The sequence below is a fragment of the Sylvia atricapilla genome, chromosome Z (genome assembly GCF_009819655.1).
Source record: "Sylvia atricapilla isolate bSylAtr1 chromosome Z, bSylAtr1.pri, whole genome shotgun sequence".
Classification (NCBI taxonomy): domain Eukaryota; kingdom Metazoa; phylum Chordata; class Aves; order Passeriformes; family Sylviidae; genus Sylvia; species Sylvia atricapilla.
This window is the reverse complement of record NC_089174.1, coordinates 4,716,277-4,736,238: the sequence shown is the minus strand read 5'-3', so window position 1 is coordinate 4,736,238 and position 19,962 is coordinate 4,716,277. Positions and strand designations below refer to the sequence as shown.

The 19,962-nt window shown below is 37.2% G+C and overlaps 1 long non-coding RNA gene across 1 annotated transcript in view; it reads left to right on the top strand.

Annotated features, from left to right (window-relative positions):
* LOC136374600 (uncharacterized) overlaps nucleotides 1-19,962 on the top strand; it is a 518,432-nt gene that overhangs the window by 136,682 nt on the left and 361,788 nt on the right. Inside the window, exon 2 of the long non-coding RNA XR_010745929.1 lies at nucleotides 7,440-7,509. This is a non-coding gene — a long non-coding RNA (uncharacterized lncRNA). The remainder of the gene's footprint in view (nucleotides 1-7,439; nucleotides 7,510-19,962) is intronic.

Here is a 19,962-nt window from a genome sequence, read left to right as displayed (position 1 = left end):
TTGCTGTTGCACGGAAAAGATCAATATACAAAACTGGTAGAACATCTTTAAGGAAATTATACTTCTTATTTTAATAACTGCCTGATACTTTGCTTGTAAAAGGGAAGTTTCACAGAATCACAGAATGATTTGGATTAGAAGGGGCATTAAGATCTTTTTTCAACCCCCTGCCATGGGCAGGGACATCTTCCACTTCCACTTGACCAGGTTGCTCCAAACCCCACCCAAGGGTGCTGTTTCTTCCTTTTTGTCACTCTTTACCCCAGCTAAGAACATTTTCATCCCTGTTCCCATTCTTCTGGGTCACACCAACCAAACCTGAAGCCCTTTTAGCTGCAAGTGTACGCAAATTATACATTCACAGCATTCTTCCTTTTGGCTTCTAGACTTCTGCTAAAGCTCTGCTTTATAGTCATGATTAAGATGGTTCAGAGGAACAGACAATCTAAGAGACAAGAAAGGCAGGAATCCTGCTGCATTTAGACCTGAAGCCCACAGAAATTGTTGTTTTCCTGACAAACTTACTAGATGTAAACAATGTCAGTCAGGCAGAGGTGATGAGCCAGCACATTATCACTGACAAAATATTTTACTTTTTTACGGTGCTGTGTCTGTTTGAGTGGCAAGAAAATATATGAATTCAGAAACTTATCCCTTTTTTTTTTTTTTTTTTTTTTCAGTCCTGACTGGAGTCTAAGTTCTAAGTCAACACAGGTTTATAAAGTCAGCAGCCAAAAGGCCAAACACTGGCTGCACTTGCAACAGGCAAATAAAGCCAATGAGATTGTCTGAATCCAAGTGTAATTGTATTCAGTGGTGGCATTAATAGGTCATGTAATATGGTGTTCAGAAAATGTAAGAGGATTTGAGACTACATCCAAATATTTAATATCAATTTTAATCCAGATGGCAAACAACACAGAAAATGATAAGAATAAACCTAAACTGATGCTCAGGGTACAGGCTCCCTCAGATGAGTTCCAGCTGTTCAGCTATTGCAGTTTTATGCTCCTTTGGAACAGTCGTGCCTATGAAGAGCATGGACCACGTGGATTTTTTATTATCAGGTAGATGCTGCAAATTTCTATGAGGATGTTTATTGTGTCATAATTTAAGAGGAAATACAGCTGCAAATGCCTAGAACACATGCACTAAAAGTCCAACAGCAGTGGAGTGACAAATACCATTGCTGACTTCATTCATTATGTTTTCTATTGCAGATTCCAGGTGTGCCATGGATCAGACCCATGCACATTGGCAATGCTCAAGGTTCAACCTCCTGAGCAGTCTAAGCAGTCTTCTGTTCCTAAGTCAGGGCTAAAAGTCTGTTTAATCATTTATGAGGAGCAGAGCAGCTCTAACAGGAGAAGCTATTAGCAAGAATCCCTGTTCATCCTGAAGTAAGCAGAAATAAAGTGTTTGTGAAACCCTCCTGGGAAATGCTCAAGGTGGAGAAGTGAGACAGACTGACACATGAGATACTCAACTGGAGTGCAAGAACATTCACCACAAATAGCAGTAAATTAAAGATACTCACCTTCCGAGCTGCCAAGTACCGTTCAAAAAATATTTATCTTTGCTGCTATCGGTGACTTTCAAAAGAAAAATCATATTATTAGATCTAGCAAAAAAGAAAGCTGCTGTCCAGTGATGTTAAATGAATTAGATAACAGTAAAGAAAGGACTCTCTCTAATCCCATAATTATTTACAGTTAATAATTGTCAAGGCTCGTACAAACTACAAGGCAGTCACCTTTACTTACCTAGTGCCCAATCCTCCACAGTATTTTAAGTATTTATAAGGTTATATACCTGACAGAAACTTGTAAAAATACTCCTTTCTTTTGAGGGAAATCAAGGTCGTCTTTCCACATTTTGAAACATTGTTATGTCTTCACTGATTGTGAAATTATTATATATATATATAAGAAATGTGTTAGGAAGGTTAGTGGATGGTGCTTTCTAAGAACCAGTTTTTATTTCTTAGACTCTCATGAAAGTTTGACATTGAAGCTTTCCTGTCAGCCTGGTATAAAGCACATGTAAATAACATCTTATCTGCATTCAATATTATTTTATTGTTTAACTCTTCCCCTTGCCTTTTATTCCATTCAGAACATGTGTGTCCCCAGAGAAAAGGCTTGAGAGACAAAACTAATTTTTTAATTTCACTAAGCAAGCAATCTTTGGACAAAATGAAAATGACACAGGAAATATTATATTTTAGTACATACTATAATCTTATTCACAATGAAAATATCCTTTTGAGAATAAATCAGATCAATGTTAATATGAAAATTACAAGCACAAGCTCCAGGTAGGCTTAGTCATAAAAAGAAGAAATGTGTCACTAGGCTAGAAATGACAAATCTGTAAATGGTCCAAAAACGAGCAAGCAATTGGCTGCTTTTAAACATTATTTATTATAGAGACAGAACATATGGATAGAATAAATAGAATTTTTCTAAAAGCTGTAATTCTTAAAATCTGGGGTTGGCCCAACCTGGCTCTTACATATGGAGGTGTGATATATTAAGCTTTAATTAATAAACCATCAACAGAAATTATTTCAGCCAGTCCATTCCCCCAAGAACTGTTGTGTGTACAGAGGAATGTGAAGACCCAGGACCCTTCCCACTCCCCTGGGGTTTCACCTGAGCTGAGCTGAGCTGCCTGGGACACCCTGGCCAAGCTCTTGTCCTTCCAACACTGCTGGAAACAAGCTGGGTTTGATGTGGAGGCAAAAAATCTGAGTTTTGTGTGGAGCCAGCACAGGCCAGACTCAGTCAGTCCCTGCTCAGCAGATGGTGTTGACACACCATATTATGAGAACATGCTCACAAAGCCAGAGCAGATGCCACCCCTGAGCAGGAGTTTCTGCCATCTCCTTTCTCCTATATATGTTTCTCCAAAGTCTATAAACTGTTTAAAACTCAGTATTTGCATCCAGAAAAAAACAGCAATTTTTTTACCCTTATCTAATGCTCTTCAGAGATGGGATACAGAAATATTTTTTGTCAAAGGCATTTTGAATATTTTGATAAGTCTAATTGAAAATATCTCAGCTTTTCTTCTTGTTCTTATTTTACCTTGACAAGTTTTTCCCCTCCTAATCTTAGCACGAGTTCTGTAAATGAAGAACAGCTGCCCTACAGCAAGTGAATCACACAAGTTAAAGCAGTATTTTAAAATGCCCCAAAATTTATTTGGGTGATTTGGGTTATTTTAAGCAAGAACATGAATATTTGAGCAATGTGTAAAACCGAATTAAGGAAAACCCACCAGAAACTAGCAAAAAAAATTCTAAAATTAATCTTAAGAAGAAAATTAAACTCTTTGAATTGAAACAGTTTCAGCAGCATTATGTAAGGACAGAAACGCTTACTTGGTTTTAGATTTAAAAGGCTGTCTCAAGAGTATATACAGAGGCAAACAAAAAGAAACCTCAGTTCTGTAATGCCTGCATTATGAACTTTAGTATCACAGAACACTAAGGAGATCTACCAATATCTAATTCTAACAGAGAAAATACAAAGGCAATGAGGCTTAATGCTTTCAGCAGATATAAACCAAAGATCTCTATGGATAGAAATAGTGCTGCTGTCTTGTTTGGTTTTTTTTAACAATTTCGTTTGTAGGTAGATATTTCTGCTGCAAATAGAAAGGAGAAGGGGAGCAGAAGTTTCCAGCAGCTTTACCCACTGCAGCACATCATCAGTGCTCTGGGGACAGACTCATCCCACCCCACATCTTCAGCCATATTCATCTATAGTCCTCATTTTTATTAATTTTGTGGTGTGTAACCCATTTTTTGGACGGACAGCAGGAGACATGTTTGCATTGGAAAGGTGATGGTGGTTCTGTAAGTACAAAATCCTCACTGGCAGGAAAAGCTGAGAGACTGCCTTAGTAACAAGGTTACAGCAAACACACCATGTCCAACTCTATTCCTGGGCAACTTCAGCTAATTCCTGGCAACTTCCATGGGAATTGCACGTGTGTGCACAGATCCTTGCACTTTCCATATGTCTGGGAACTCTGATGGCAAGAAGCCACAACTTCCTCTCAATACTCAGTGAGATTGTGATCAGTTAAATTGTTTATTTCTGAGGCACCAGGGAAGTTCTGCAGCTATAATATAACATCACAGTCAGGTTCATAATGGGAGTCCTGCAGTTAGTTAGATTCTGAAAAATTCCACAGTACCCTTTCATTTCCAAATGATCCTTAGGCTTGGCTCTGCACATTCTGTCCATAATTCAGTGAGTTACAGCACAGTGGGTCTTATGCATAAAACCTCAGTTATAGACATTTTCTGCTGTGCAGGAGTTTGGTTTTATGATCTAGAAACTCTTTTTAGACACAATTTATATGAAAAATAGCAGTTATTTTTAATATTATTTATATTACAACTCCCACCTATTGTATTTTTTGTCCCAACTCACCTGTAAACCAGGATTTTTTTCCCCATAAAATCCTAAGATTCCCTCTCCGGGATGCTTGTTCCTACTGGCCATCATTTTAATGATATATAATAGTAACCTGTCTTGAGAGAAGGGTCCCTAATGATATATAACACTAAAATAGCTTCTCACAGCACACTGATGACAGGTTGCAACCATCCATCACCAGAGCAGCAGTCAGCAAGATGAAGAATTCAGGGGATACACATGAGCAGAGCACAACCATAAAGAAAATATCAAACAGAACCACAAAGCCAGTTCCGGTGCTTCTGCCTGCCTGTGGCTGAAGGCACCCCCAGAGCCAGAGCTTTAACATCCCATGAATTCTGGAACAGGCCTAAGTGACAGATTATTGCCAATAAAAAAGGCCCAGCAACCAAAATATTTCCTTCTTGGTAGCTCCAGTGAGTTAATTCTCTTCTATTCCTATTACAACTTCCACTCAGCAGCACACACAACACATTTTCAAGTGCAAGAATCCTGATGAGGTGCTCAGGTTATGTGCAGGAAGGTAAACAGAAAGCTGTTTGTCATTCTGTCTTAAAACTGAACCAGAGCAAGGAAAATTAGATTCAAATGCAGACTGAAAACAAAATATAGATTTTCATGGTACACATGAGAAGCCAGAAACTCCAGCAGTGATGCAGGATACGGTGCTTGCAGAGGGAATTAGGTTAATTCTGAAAAATATGAAATAGAGTTCTCAACTGATTGTTCTATGCCCCATTATGCAAATTTCTGCAGTGTCACAGGAAAGGTGAGAAGTGATAAGCAAGAAAAAAATTAGAAAAATGTACTATTTCTATAGTAAATAGTAAATGTCTATATTTTATAGACACACAAACCTGTATGTACTATATATGCCGGTATTTAAATGTGAAGAGGCTTATAAAATAGATTATATGATTTTATCTAAAGGGACACAGCCCTGCTAAAAACACCTTGATCTCACACTACTTTGCTTTAATCAGTAGTAAATATTCCTATAACAGTATCTGGTTTTCCCCATTCTACACCTCCTCATTTGGAAAAAGAAGCAAATACCTAAATTATTTGGAAACAGAGAAGTCAAAAGATCTTCATTTCACTGAATTAGGAGAACATTATCTAAATATCTCCAAAGAGAATATAGTTTTTGTTTTGGTTTTTTGATTAGGAGCTGTTTGCTTTCACATGGCATGGGCTTTCTCTACTGACAGTCAATGTGGATTGTATTAAACAGCAAACAGCATTTTTTTCCTTTTTTCTCTTTGGGACCAGAAGGAGTAAAAGAAATCAACAAATCTACAAGACACAATTGACCCAATTCTGTGATTATCAGTGAGGTTTTTTTTGCCAAGCCATTCTTACTTAATGATAATGATCCTTTTATGTGATTTTCTGCTCTAGTTGCATAATGAAATTTGGTGTTGATATGACTCTTCCTACATAGATCTGATTTCAGAAGAAAATTTTTGAGGACTTAAAAGTGGCCTCTTTTTCAAAGAAAATCATCATTCACCATTCTCTCTGAAGTTAAAGACCTGCAAGTAACTCAACTAAAATTCGTTTTTAATGAAGAAAAGAGGATATTTAGATGCCTTTCTCACATTGATACTTTCCACCACCTTCATAAGCTTGCACTAGGCAAACCATTATGATGAAAATTTGAGATATCATTTCAAATTAAAAACTAATTATCAGTGAAGATCAACATCTTGCTACTGGAATATTTCATTTTTATGCTCATTTATTAAAAGCATTTGATTTCAGTAGAACAAATGTACAGGATATTTTCTTTGTAGGAAATTATTTTATTCTTGTTAGTTTTCTCTCTGTATCTTTTATTTCTCTCTGTATCTTTTTATTGTTCTTCTACTTAAAGGATGACTCCACTTATAAGCTGTTTTATTCTCATTTGTATATCTTTATCTATCTATATACATTTAACATATATACATTTAACAGTACACTGTTCCAGATGTATTGGCCAGTCACTGATAGAAGGAGCAACCAATTCTGATTTAAATGCTCTCTTTTTTCCTTTCTTTATCTAAATAACATGTGCAAATATTCTTCCTTATTTGACCTATGTGGCAAGTATAGACTATTTAATATCTTATTTATTAATATACTATAGTTACATCATTGTTGAACAATATTATTTCCCTTAACAAGTTGCTTCCATTCACAATGTAGATTCAGAAGTCATCAGTACTTGAAGGAAAATCATGTCATCAAAAACTAAATAGCTCAAAATATGGATGTATTTGAACTTAGAATAAGTTTCATTATTGAACCAATTTTTTTCTCTAATTCAATGAAGTCATTCTTCCCCAGTTGCTAATTTCCCAATCAAATCGAAAAATCTCTATTTGTAAGTCAATATTATTTCTGTTCTCTCACCTCCACAGTCATACGTTTTCCCATAAAGCCATAATTTCTAGTTTATCAAAGAGTAATTGGGAACACAATTTCTAATGTCCAAAAGAAAGAATTTTGTCAAATGACCAAAAGAAATTTACCACACCCATGTAAATTTCTTTTCCAATTCATCATACTTAGGAAGACTATCCTGATGTATTCTAAAGAACGTAAACTGAAATATAATAGAAATTAAGAATAAATCCAAAATTCAAAATTTGGCCTTTTCAGTTCAGTCAGTTACATTATTCACTGATTTTTTTCTTTTCACATTGCCCTTTGTACTTTACATTTATAACTTAGCACACCATAAGATAACATCAGACTTCATTAAAGTCATCATTGCCACCAGACACAACTTTGCTACCCCAAGTAGATGGAAAAAAGTCTGTCTTTTTACACCAGCAGGACAGAGAATTTCTGTCCACACAGCCTAGATCCAAACTCTCCATCCACGTTGGACTGAACCTTCCAGGCAAACACAAAATTCCTCTGACAACAGCACCACACTAAGACCATTATTTTCCACAACATCTGTAAAAGATGTATAAAACACTATCATGTAATATTTAGGGTTTTTTTTTTTTTTTTGTTTTTTTTTTTTTTTTTTTTTTTTTTTTTTTTTTTTTTTTTTTTTTTTTTGGTAAAGCAGCATGCCTAAAGTTCCAGGAAAATATTTCTTTCAGAAAAAAAACCAAAAAAACCTCCAAGCCTAATTTCCAAAAGCCATTAATTTATACCTTGAAGTATATCATTTTGAAGAAGTTCACTTCCAAAAGCAATTCAAGATCTTTGTGTGCCAGAACAGAGCAACAGAAGAAGGAACACTGACGCCTCTGCCTTACCTGAGCCAGGATTTGGACACAGCACCCTTGGGTTTTGGACACAGAAATTCTGCCCCAAGGCTCCTGAACAAGAGCTGGCAGCACCTCTGGAGACAAATCCTAAGGATTAGAGAAAAAAGGAGGAAACTGCATTTAAAAAATCGGATTTTTAAGGCCATCCAAAAGTCTTTGATCTAAGATGCCATAATTTTGAGCAGCTAAAAATATCTGGTATTTCAGGTGTTTCAGCAATGTCACAGCATTTTAAAAAGGATGGGATTATGGGATGAGCTTGGAATTTCAGGAGGCCAAGCACAGTCCAAGGCTTTCCATACTGTTTTGAAAACAAGCAGTTCTATGTGCATCACACACTAATGGAACTTCATTTTTTTTCTGTGTGAATCACTCTGTGTTCCAGAAACGTAACAGGAATTTCAAGTTTTTTAAAAATCATGAAGAATCTTGCCAATAAGCCATTATAAATTTTTCAACAATCTTTCAAACTTCTCGAAGAATTATGGTTCTTCCTCTTTTTCCTTTTTTCCATGTCTGTGTCAGTATCAGAAACCTTGACTTCCTGAAATGTTCTGATCTTTGAGTAATTAATTATTTATTGCCCTTTCATGAGGATCTGGCCTTTGGTGAGTTAAATTTCATTTATGGCTATTGTGAAACATATGAACATAGTGAGAAGATGTTCTTTATCAGCCAAGTATCATTCTTTCTTTTATTGATGACTAAAATATTTTGCCTCATAAAAACAAAACAACAACCACATTATTTGAAATCAATAAAACGTGTCATTCGAAAGTAATTTCACACCCAAATCACATAAACAGATTTATTTTAAAACCTATTTACACAAAGGACAGTTTGTTAAAATAAATTTTGTTTACAGAAATTATTTTTAAAAAGGGTTTAAACATTTAGATAGAGAACTAAGAACGACTGTGTGCATCAGAAAAAAATTCTTCAGCTGAATGGTTTTATGACTGTGAATCTTGTTTAAGTTGACTTATTAACTATAATTTGTTAAAACCAGCTGTGAGCTGACCTCACACCAAGAGCAGCCTTCATTCAAAAAGGAATCTCTGTATGGACAATTTCTCACAGCAAAAACCAGGCAGATTCAGAAAAATGTGACTCTGACTAATTGCCTGCCTAATTTTCTTCTCCACTAGATTTAAAGCAAAGAGGTCATCTAGCTCCCAATTCACTTGGGCTATTAAAGGAATAAATAATAAACAGTACAATCTGTTCTGAGATAGTGCACCTACACTTAAGAACATAGTGAAAAGTTAAAAATCTAAAAGTATTGTGGTTCTTATATTTTCATATTTCCAGTGCAGCTTTGCTCTGGGTAAGCAAGTCTATTTTCCTAAACAGAGAAAGAAACATTTAATCCCACATTTTCCCCCCCTTTCCTTTGGGAATACCCAAAAGGACAATTAAGCTGCCTATTCACAGCACACCAGTGTCAAATTAAAAATACACTCCACAGTTACAAAAAGGCTGTTTATGGTCTACCAGGTTATCTTTGATTTATACCACTGTGGCCACATTCCAGCTCGAACAAATTACTTCCACCTACCAACACCACCAAGCATATTTTCCCACAGGGCACAGCACTTTAGATACTTGACCTCCAAATTTGACAGTATTTGCACTGCACATTGTTATCTTCCAGCAGAAAGCTTGGCTTTCTTTGCTCTTTTTCTACCACCCACTTAAAGAAAAGGGAAATATGTTAAAACTTTTTTTTTTTTTTTTTTTAATTCTGCAAGCATGAATGAAAGTGAAGGAATTTTGTATTTAAATAAGGTCAAAATTCAGGTGATTTAAATATTTGCAGAAAAATATTACATAGCCCAAATACAACTCAGATTTCATGCAAATATTCATTTCGCTTCTACTCTTGCCTGGCCTAGAATTCAACCTGAATATTTCAGAGCAGAATCTGGTTCTGGAGCCCAGGCTGATTGCCTTGGTCACAACACTGCCATATTTCATTCCCTGAGATATAACAGCTTAAAAGATGGAAAAAATGGAAGTTCTAAACCTGCAAGGTCTTTAGTTCAGACTCAGATTTTGACAGAGTGCTCAAGGTATATTTCATTTTGCTGGACTGGTTTGTTTGATAAGGATATCCCTCAGCACAGAAAAAGACCAAGTCTATTCAGTCACTGCATCTGTCAGAAGGGAGGGAGAGAATCAGCCTTTAAGTTCCTGGATAACTTCTCATTTCATCAAGAAGACAAATAGGAATTAAAGAGGAATTAAATACCACATACACACAATGAGAAAATCACATGATAAAAAGGATGGCTTCATAGGGGCTGGGATTTGGGATGTTAACATGTCAAATATGTACAATGAAAACTCTCAGTTACCTATCTCCTCAGGAAGAGGCCGAGCCATGTAACATTTAGTCTCTGGGGAGGGTTTGCTTTGATTATTATAATAACATTAGGTCATGCAAATAGAGTTTGGTATAAAAAGAAAAGACCACAATATCTGGAAAGAGTAATGTCCATAATGTTCTCAGGGTTTGTATTTTTTTCTCTCCTTTCTTTACTCACATGACACACTACCCTAAATATTGCACAAAAATGATGATGCCATACTTTTAAACTATTGAAATTAAACTTTGCAGAAAGAACATAGACATTCTCGAGGAAATAGTTATTTAATTTCTAATGCATTTAACCTACTCCAATTTACAGCAGACACTCAAGCCCATCTGTGATGAAAACCTCCAGCAAACCTGTTAGTTCAGTGCCAGTTGAGTTAAAAACAAAGTCAGGAGAGATGCAAAGAAAGCACACACTCCTCAATTCCCACCTCTGAATCAATGAAGCCACGGTTCCTCCACAGCCCTCTCTTGTCCAACTTCCTAATTGTCAAAATATAGTGAAAGTAGATGTAAAGTTAGTAATTATGTGATGTAAGCACACAACTGGCAGTGTCTTTGTCAGCTGGGCTGCTGCTCTGACATAACTGCTTCCAACAAGAAATTGTGCTGTGTGCACAGGCAGACAGTGACTTACAGAACACTCCAGCATAACCCTCCTTCCCTGTCTTCACAAGCCATAATCCATGTGAAGGAGTTAGAGAAAGAAGCCCCATCTGCAGCAGTTCATTATAAATAACTCCTTTATAACTTATGCCTTGCTGGAGGACACAAATCCCCCAAATTCAGCGAGCAGCTCAGGGAATGGATGAGCTGCAGATGACTCTCAGCAACAATTTCTGTGATTGCTAACCTGGATCATAACCACACACCAGTGGCACCAGGGCCTGAAACAATTTCCCATCTATTACCTAGGCACTGTAGCAACTCTCCATCACAAGGTGTCTGTCACAGGGAAGTACAGGGTGCATGGTGGGAGGATGAGAATATGTTTAATCAACCTATTTTCATCTCCTGCACAAAACATTTAGCTTCAAATACTCACAAAAGGTCAAGCTAAACGGCTGGCTTGCTCAAATCATCTAAAGTGGTAAATGATTTCCAAACCACTCTTTTCTACCTCATGGTGCTTTTTCTCTCACACTTTTTTAGGCAAAGCTTTTTCCTTTTACCATTGGAGGAAATTCTCTTGTTCTGCTTTGACATATTGATGGTCTTAATAGGTGTTGTTTTCATAAAAAATCTTTGTCTTTGCCTCCTCTTTGCCACCTCTGGGTTCCACCATGGAATTAAAGGCACATTCCCAGAGATTCCAGGCTGCTCCCTTTGCAGGATTTACTTCCATTCCTTCTTGATGAGAGGAATAGAAATAATGCTTTAGGAGTATTAGTTAATTTGATAATATCTCTGAATTTCGGGTTCATCCCATATGAAGCACCGCTTTCCATTTGTTTGAGTTTTGCTTTATATCTCTGTATTTGAAAATTTTAAATTCCACATTAGAGTCTCACAATAAGTGACAGGATCTGGTCCATCAGCCTTCCACCTAAATAGGGATTCTCTGGGATACTCCTGGTAGATTCCTACCAGGAACCAGACACACAGAACTAAATATCTTTCAAGAGCTGAAATTACTCTGAATACATTTTGGGGACATATGGGGATTTTCCAGTAGGGTTAGGGCAGAAGTTTCTGTGCTTCCCACTATCCATGGGAACAGAGCTGCAGATATATCTGATACAGAATGAAATCACAGAAGGGAGATATAAATCATAGATACCTGGATTGCTGCAATATCAATTAATTCAAAAAAGCATTAATTAATCCATGTTTTTCCCATCACTAGGCAGCTGCAATTTCCCCCTGAGGACTCCCCACTGGCCAAAGACTAGGAGTTTCTATTAGTTTTTTTACCACTGGAATGATAACTAACTCATCTGTTGTTCTTCCCCCATTCTCCCCAGCCCTGGTAATTTTCCTAATGTGACTTTCAGCGATTCTTTGAGATTTCTGCAAAGATCTGTGGAGAGAATCCAGAGGGATGTGCAGGCAAACCCCTTGAATACACAAGGGCTGGATATTTGCATTCCTCAAGTAGGAAGAAAACAACAACATTAGACTTAAATTATAAAAATCAAATATTCCTCGCTGAGCATGTGCAAGACAAGCTCAAACTGGGCACTGTGGTATTAGAGAGAAACTCCAGTTAAGAAATGCACATAAACACTATTTCCTCTTTTTCTTTTTTTTTTTTTTTTTTTTCTCTCTTGGTGTCTCCTTCTGAAAGTGCAATGTGGAGTTTGTGTGTGTTTGATTGTGTTTTGATCTCCAGCTCCATGACAACATGGAAACTCTCTCTGAACATTTAAATATTCCACTTTGGTAGCTGTGTCCAAATCTGAATACATATCTATGGCTTGGCCCCCTGCTGCTAAAAGTAATTTGCACTCAGATCAAATTGTGACCCCCAGAAATAGAAGTATTTGTATTGAAAGAGAACTGAATATTTACAAAGATATTGTTACAAACCAGAAAATTATGATCTAAATATGATTACACCGTGTAAGTCAGATAAAATCTACACAATCCTTTTCTTTAAAGAAACCCAAAATGATTTTATTTCTGAAGTATACATAAAAAGAATTTCAATAACATTGTATTTTCAGACCTTATTGTTAAAGGATCCAAGGAAAGTTTTTCCCTGGCTCTTGTATTTTCTTTATTAAAGCTGCATTTTAGACAAAATAAGCTTGGATCATTTAAAGTGCCCACAAGAGACTGGTACTTTGTGAATGGTATTTTGATTTTTTGAGATTCCTGTGTGGATTTATTTTCTGGACAATTCAGTTATTCTCTCATGCTCTGACCTTATTCTGATATTGTTTTTCCCTTCTCTTTACTACCCTGTTCTGTGAGAAAGTTCTCTATAAATTTGATATAAATACAGTTTATGTACAATATCTATAACTTAGTCAACTTCACAAGGCATAAAAATAGCAATTTCTTTTTCTTTACTCCTCAGTTCTTATTTTTGTACAATATTATCCATTTGCTATGAATTCCCCTCTACAACAAATTTAAAAAAACCCAACCAAACCAAACTGCAACAACAGATAAACAAGCCCTTAAAATCCATTCTATCCACACCAACTGTAGGATTTTTTTTTTTTTTTTTTTTTTTTTTTTTTTTGTCTGCTGGGTTGGTCTGTACTCTTTCATGTAATGTATCAATTTAAATGCAGATGTCCAAGGAGAAAATACATTTCTCCTCACACTGCTCATGGCCCCAGGATGCTGAGATGGACTTGCCAAGTGGGAGCCCTGGGCAGGTTGCTTCTTTGCCAAGGGCACAACAGTGCTGTGGGCAGGGACACCTTGCCATCTGAGCAGGGTGCCCAGAGCTCCCTATGAGCTGGCCTTAAACACAGATATTAGAAATTCTTCTCTTATGTGCAGATTGCTGGCACAAACCCAGGATTCTGTAGCACCTTGGGTATGGTGAGAAATCCAGTGCCATGCATTTGTTTAGAGCATAACTGCACTGCCACAGCTGAATCTGGACAGAGCACTTCTCTGTGGAATTAAACTCGTTCCTTGTCTGTTTTTTTTGGCAATAGTTCAAACTCCCAAGGTTTTTGCCATAGCTCGTTGATCTGCGCACCTTGCTCAGTCACTCCTTGGGCATAGCTCATCATCATGATGTGATGGACAGAGGGGTTATGAACATGCTAAAAACAGAGGGGAGATACAGAGATCTCTCCAGAAACCCAAAACATGTATTTTCGGTGATCCCAGACAGTTCTGAGCAAAGCTGCTTACAGGGCCACATAATTCTACAGCTAAGAGGTCAAACAAAGCTTGAAGAGTTCCAGGAGAGTCTTGATGGAATAGCCTCTCCACAACCTTTTCCTGGTAGTTTTACCACTGGAAGATGAGATTTACTCTTCACAAAGCCCTGACAATAAGATGCAGCAGGGCTGAAAGCAAGTGACACTGTTGGATCTGTTGTGAGTGCATTAGTATTTTCAGCAGGTCTCTCCTGTGTGAGGAGGAAGATGACAACAACCCCAAGGCATTAACAGTCTAAATTAGACAGACAATGTGGCTGAAAAATTGAACATCTCACATAAAACAGCGGAGGTCAAAACTCAGCATGGTGATGATAAGTTATCTTACTTGGCTGGTAGACTTCATGGGAGAAATAAGTTTATGTATAGGCTGCCTTCTCTAATTCTGAATTCTCAAAGCTTAGGAATGATTGTTTATCTGCTAACAGCCTGCAGGGTTTTGGTAAAATAGCTACAGCATAAAACTGAAAAATAATTGAAATAAATAAAGTGCTACCTGGCACCATCCTTGTTTATTCTGTGCATCTGATATTAACATTCAGGTGTCTTATGCTCGTAATACATAATAAGAAATGAAAATGTCATAAAATCAATACCTTCTAACAGCAGAGGGAAATGTCACAAATTATCTCATTCTCATTATAGTTTTCAGACAGTAATTTCACAAGCCTCCAAGGGATTAGGAAAGCTGAGCATATTTTTGCTCTACCCTCAGATGTCAGTTTTATTGTACATGATCTAGGCAGCGAAGGTTCTCTGCTCCAGAAGTTAGAAATCAATTGTTTTGCCAATGAGATTCTTTTGCAAGGCTGTTAGCTGCCTTTGTAAGTGTGAAACTACCAAATTCTGTGTCCCTGCTTAAATTACTTTGCAATACAAAATTACACTCCAGCCCCTGATGTGGTACAGACTCCTGCTGGGTGCACATACGGAACAGAGAGCTGCGCTCCTAATAAATAAAGTTTGCACTTTCTAAAGAAAAGAGATTTATGGAATCTGCTCTATATATTTAATTACTCTCCCATGTTTTACCAGGAGGGCTTTTTTAATGAGGGAATAAAGTCTTCTTGACCCTGACTAGATAAGAATGAGCCAGGAGGAACTGGATTAATAATAATCCCAGTGATGGCATTTACAAATCTTGTATGAGGGCAGTGGATGCTCCAAGTAGATTAAAGTGAACCTCAGACCTGTGGTGCCATCTCTGCATATTTCACCAAGCTGCACCACTTTACTTCTAATCCTAATACTCTGATCAATCCCTCTGCAAACCTGGGGGCCTGTACTCAAACTGCCCTGGAGACAGCCAAGCACAAACCCCCAGGAATTGCAGGGGGTAAAGCCAAGGCCCCCTGCACCTCTTGTCTTAGCAAACCCTTACTCCTTGCAGCTCAAGAAATCCCTGGTGAGGCCATTCCTATCACAGCAGCCAGGACCACCAGATATTTTCACAGAACACCCCAAGCTGGAAGGTGATTGAATCTCGTGTGGGGTGAGATGTGATAAACCCCATGAAGATTCATCACCTCTGAGGGGCCAGCTCTGGCAGAGAAATGGCTTAAAATAACAGTGAGACAACTTCTCTGGACATGCTTTGTAAAAGAAAAGGCTTTAATAATGACAAGAAACAACAAGCAGTATCAAACAAAAGAAATAAAAGCCAAACACAGTGCAGAGAGAACTCTTGCACTCGTTTAGGCAGTCCAAAAAAGCAATTGGGCAGTTCTGTTCAGTCTTTTAAGTTACTGAATGGTCCAGGTGGGCTTTTGGGCACCTGGCCCAATGAAATTGCCAACAGGTTTTGAGGTTCAGGTGTCCAACCAGTATCTCTGCTTGGTGCCTGGCCAGTTACTGGGAAGAGAGCATGGAAGTTTCTGGGTTCTTTGCCTTATAAGAACAGCAAGGGATGAATCTTAAACCTTTCCCTGTTTGGAAACACCTGCTCAAGTGCGGGAGTGCATTCCTACAGGAAGGATCCCATTAGGATCAGAGTTCATCCCCTGATCCTGCTCAGGACAGCCCCAGGAGTGCCCAGCCTGTGGCTGAGAGTGCTGCTCCTACACTTCTGGAGCTCTGCCAGGCTCAGTGTTCTCTATTTACATCACAAAATATTGGGATAGACATTTTGTAATGGAGTCAAATGGATATTTTGGGAACACCACAGACACATCAAGGTTTCTTGCGCCCAGAAAGGTGAGTCATACCCTAAAAGGGAGTCATACATGAAAAACAAACAAAAAACCCCAAAAAACCCACAGACAGAAAAGCCCAAAACAAATAAAAAAAAAAGACATCACACAAACCCCCACCAGCAACAACAGAGGACCCAGGCTCTGGGGGCAGTTCCAGTTATGGCTGTATTTAAAATATAAACTAAATATAAACTGTCATTGCAGTGGTCTGGAAAAAGATAATACCTTCTTGCCTAAACCTGAAATGTCTTTCATTGTGAAACCTCTCTAGTTTTCACAGAGATTGGAAAGCAGGAAATTTTGCCTGTACAAATGTTATCCCAGGCTTCGTCATCAAAATATAAACCATGCTACAACAGCTAAAGAAATATGACTCATACAAATATGAAAAGGCTGTGATTTTTAATGGAATCTCTTTTCCAACAAAACTTTAACTAGAGAATTTAGTACTTATTAGATTGTAGGACTCTGGAAGTTCAGATGGTTATGTGGTGTTTAAAAAAAAAAGAAGAAATAAACCAGTGCCTGGGATCAAAGACTCTCTGCAAGGGAAGGGCTCAATGTGTTACTACAGAGATAATTCACAATTTATCTGAGACCTCTAAGTACCTCTGAAGCTCAACACAGCATATCATTCCTTTGAAAGGCCCAGTTTTTAAATAAGGCCTATATTAATAAAATATACATTAGATTATAAAATTAAAAAAAAAAAAAAGTACTTTGGAAACTGGAGCCAAATTCAATACCAGGTCCTTACTGTGCATTATCCATTATTACAAAGGCTCTGAATTTTAACTATGGAAAGAGCAGCAAAAGCCAAATAATTAAATAATTTTCCAGTATTTAATATACTCATTTGTCAGCACAGAATATTGTGGAACCAAATTCTAACCTCAGTCCAACCACTCTGAGGCCCTAAGATGAAAAACATCATAGTCAATATCTTGGACTTGAAATATGAGGTTAAAGAATAAACTCTCTGCCTGCAGTCAAAGAGCTGAGACCCCCCCCAAGCCCCAAAATAAAATTTAAAAAAAAAAGCTTTTTTTACAATAACAGACGTGTAAAATATATTCATCAATCCTTTCTGACATTATGCATTTTGAATGCACAAAAAAGAAACTTGTTGGCTAAACACAGACAACTATAGTAGAGAACAGAATGGCTCACAAGACAAATATCAGATAAAATGACAGCTGTTACAATTAAATTCAGTATTTATGTTTTCCTAGTTGAAAATGACAACTTATTTACAAACAAAACTATCTCACCATCTGACGAAAAAACCCAAACGACCACTTTTTTTTTTTTTTTTTTTTTTTTTTTTTTTTTTTCCTGTAAGAGAAATACACAGTAGGAAAAGCTTTTTTTAACTTTAGATTCTTTGGTTTTATTGGTTCCGGATCACTCCCTTTTGTTTCAATTTCCATATAAGTTCTTTCCAGGCTCATGTGTTTGCAAGGATTGATGTGTCACTATACATAAAAGAGGTCAGCAGGTGCATTCCAACCCAGCCCTGTGCTTTTTTTCCTCTGAGAGATGATTGTGTGCTATTGAAATCAGCCCAGGAGGGAACCCAGCTGCTGGTGCTACCCAGGATTTTTGTGTAGGTGCCTCTTATTTGCTATTTCATCCATCAAAACCTTCCTGGGAAGTGGCACAAAGGAGCACAGGGCATGTTCCTCTCCCTCATTATGGATATCTCCTAGATGCAGGTGAGGGAAATCCAGACCATCCCAGAATTTTGCCCCTGGCTTTAATTTCACAGGCTGTCCTTGCCCTCAATTTCTGCTGCTGGGGAATTCGGTGCTGTTGATGTGATTAGAGGGATATGGCACATAACAGAGCTGGCTTGCACTACAAGGACATTTTTATGCCATAAATTCCTTCTGAGTGTGGCAGAGCTACCCCAGGGCAGCACTGTTCCATCCTTCAGGACTGCTGGATTTTTTTAAATATATTTTTTCTTTAGTTTTAGGGTTTGTGTTGCTTAGGGATTTTTTTTTTTCCCTCTCAGGCACTTGGCAGCACATCAGCTCCAGGAATCACACCATTTTTCTGACCTTTAGACTCTAAACTAAGTAAAGTTTGAATCTCTTGGTTTTCTCATTTCTCTGTATTAGTTTCTTTTCCTTCTTTTGATTGTATTAGAGCTATTAGAGTTTTCCTTACTCACTATAACCCCTGGATTTATCAAATTAAATGCTATTTGGAGGGTTTGGGACTTGAGTTCTGAATCTTGTTGTTGATATATTCCAGCTGAAAGCTCAGTTATGAATCATTAGAAATCACTTAAGTCTTAATGATGTCAAGCAATTAATGAACAGAAAGGTACAGCACAACATTCTAATAGATGCACACAGTAATGATAAGGAAAATGTGCTTTCCTCAAAGTAGGAGGACTTGATGTCCCAAAAGTGATTTTGAATAAGCTTGTCACTGTTTCCACTGATTTTGCTTTTGACTATGACTTCTGCTACACATTAAAATACTTAATTTGTGTTTATTTTCAATGTGACTGACACCTGTAGAACACGGACAGACTGGCTGTGCAATTATGTCAACACTGTGCATTGACCTTGAATTTTGAGAGAGCCAGCTGCCGGAAAAAGAAATCTTTAATTTCATTGACTCATTAAATTAAAATCATTTTTAGCAAAAATAATCATGAGTGAATTGCCATATGTTCTTCAAACTTAGGAGACTGGGGAGATTTTTAAATAATCAGTGTGCAGAGCTGTTCTTTTGAACTAAAATGTTTTCAGCGTTTCTATTTCAGCTACATTTACAATCCAGTTGAACATAAAGTTCTGGAACAGCAGGCAAAACTAAGTAAAGAAATGAATGATGCTGGGAGTTGCATGCTGCTTACCAAGAGATATAAGTGAGAAGTCTGTAGATGAATAAAATATTAAAATACTAATGTAAATCTGTAAGAAAAACTTAACAGATTGCAGAAATAATTGTGATTTAATTTTCTTTTTTTATTGTTTTTATACTGACTATGTTTCCCTGAATTAAATGTAATACAAGTTTTAGAGTTGTTGAATATGATTCAAGATGGAAAGATGAGCAACAGAATCTGCTACAAGAGTACAAAATCTTGGTTGGAAGAAAATCCAGACGAACAAGGGCACCATCTGTTCTCTTCCAGTTGTTCCTACATTCATCACTACACAAATTATGGCCACTGAGGCACAGACACACCAATCACAGCACTGGGAGAAATGGGGCACCTTGGACCCAAACCAGAACGTTTCTCTGTGCACAAATCCTCCTTTTTCTCCTCTACCCATCCTCCCTTGGATCTCCTAAAACACTTCAATGCACTCATTGGGTTTAAGGAGGCTGTAAGATTATTTGTGTGTTTCTATCAAAGTGAGTTGAGATAACAGTGGTGAGACTGAGACTACGATTTAATGAAATTATAAAAAATTGATGACACCTAGATTACAAAAAAATGAAAAGATTACTCCAGGAACTGACGTTTGAGATAAAAAAAGAGTTATATCAAACAGACAATGAGACTTTCAGAAAGTTAAGCATTTTCTTCTGCTTTTATTGCTCACGAAGTTATTATTTCTTCTGCATATATTTGTATAAAAAGCAACTGTATTGTACCAACTTCTAGGACACAATCATCCCTATTTTGAGTTCTCTATTCAAATCTCTTTTTTTGCCTCGTCCAAGGACTATTAGTCATCTATAATTAACAAAGTTTCCTGAAAACCTGTCACAATGCTCTTTTAAAAGACTTACAAGAAAGGTGACTTCTTAGATGTTAAATGTGTAAAATCAGTATTGATGTCTTACAGAAAACCT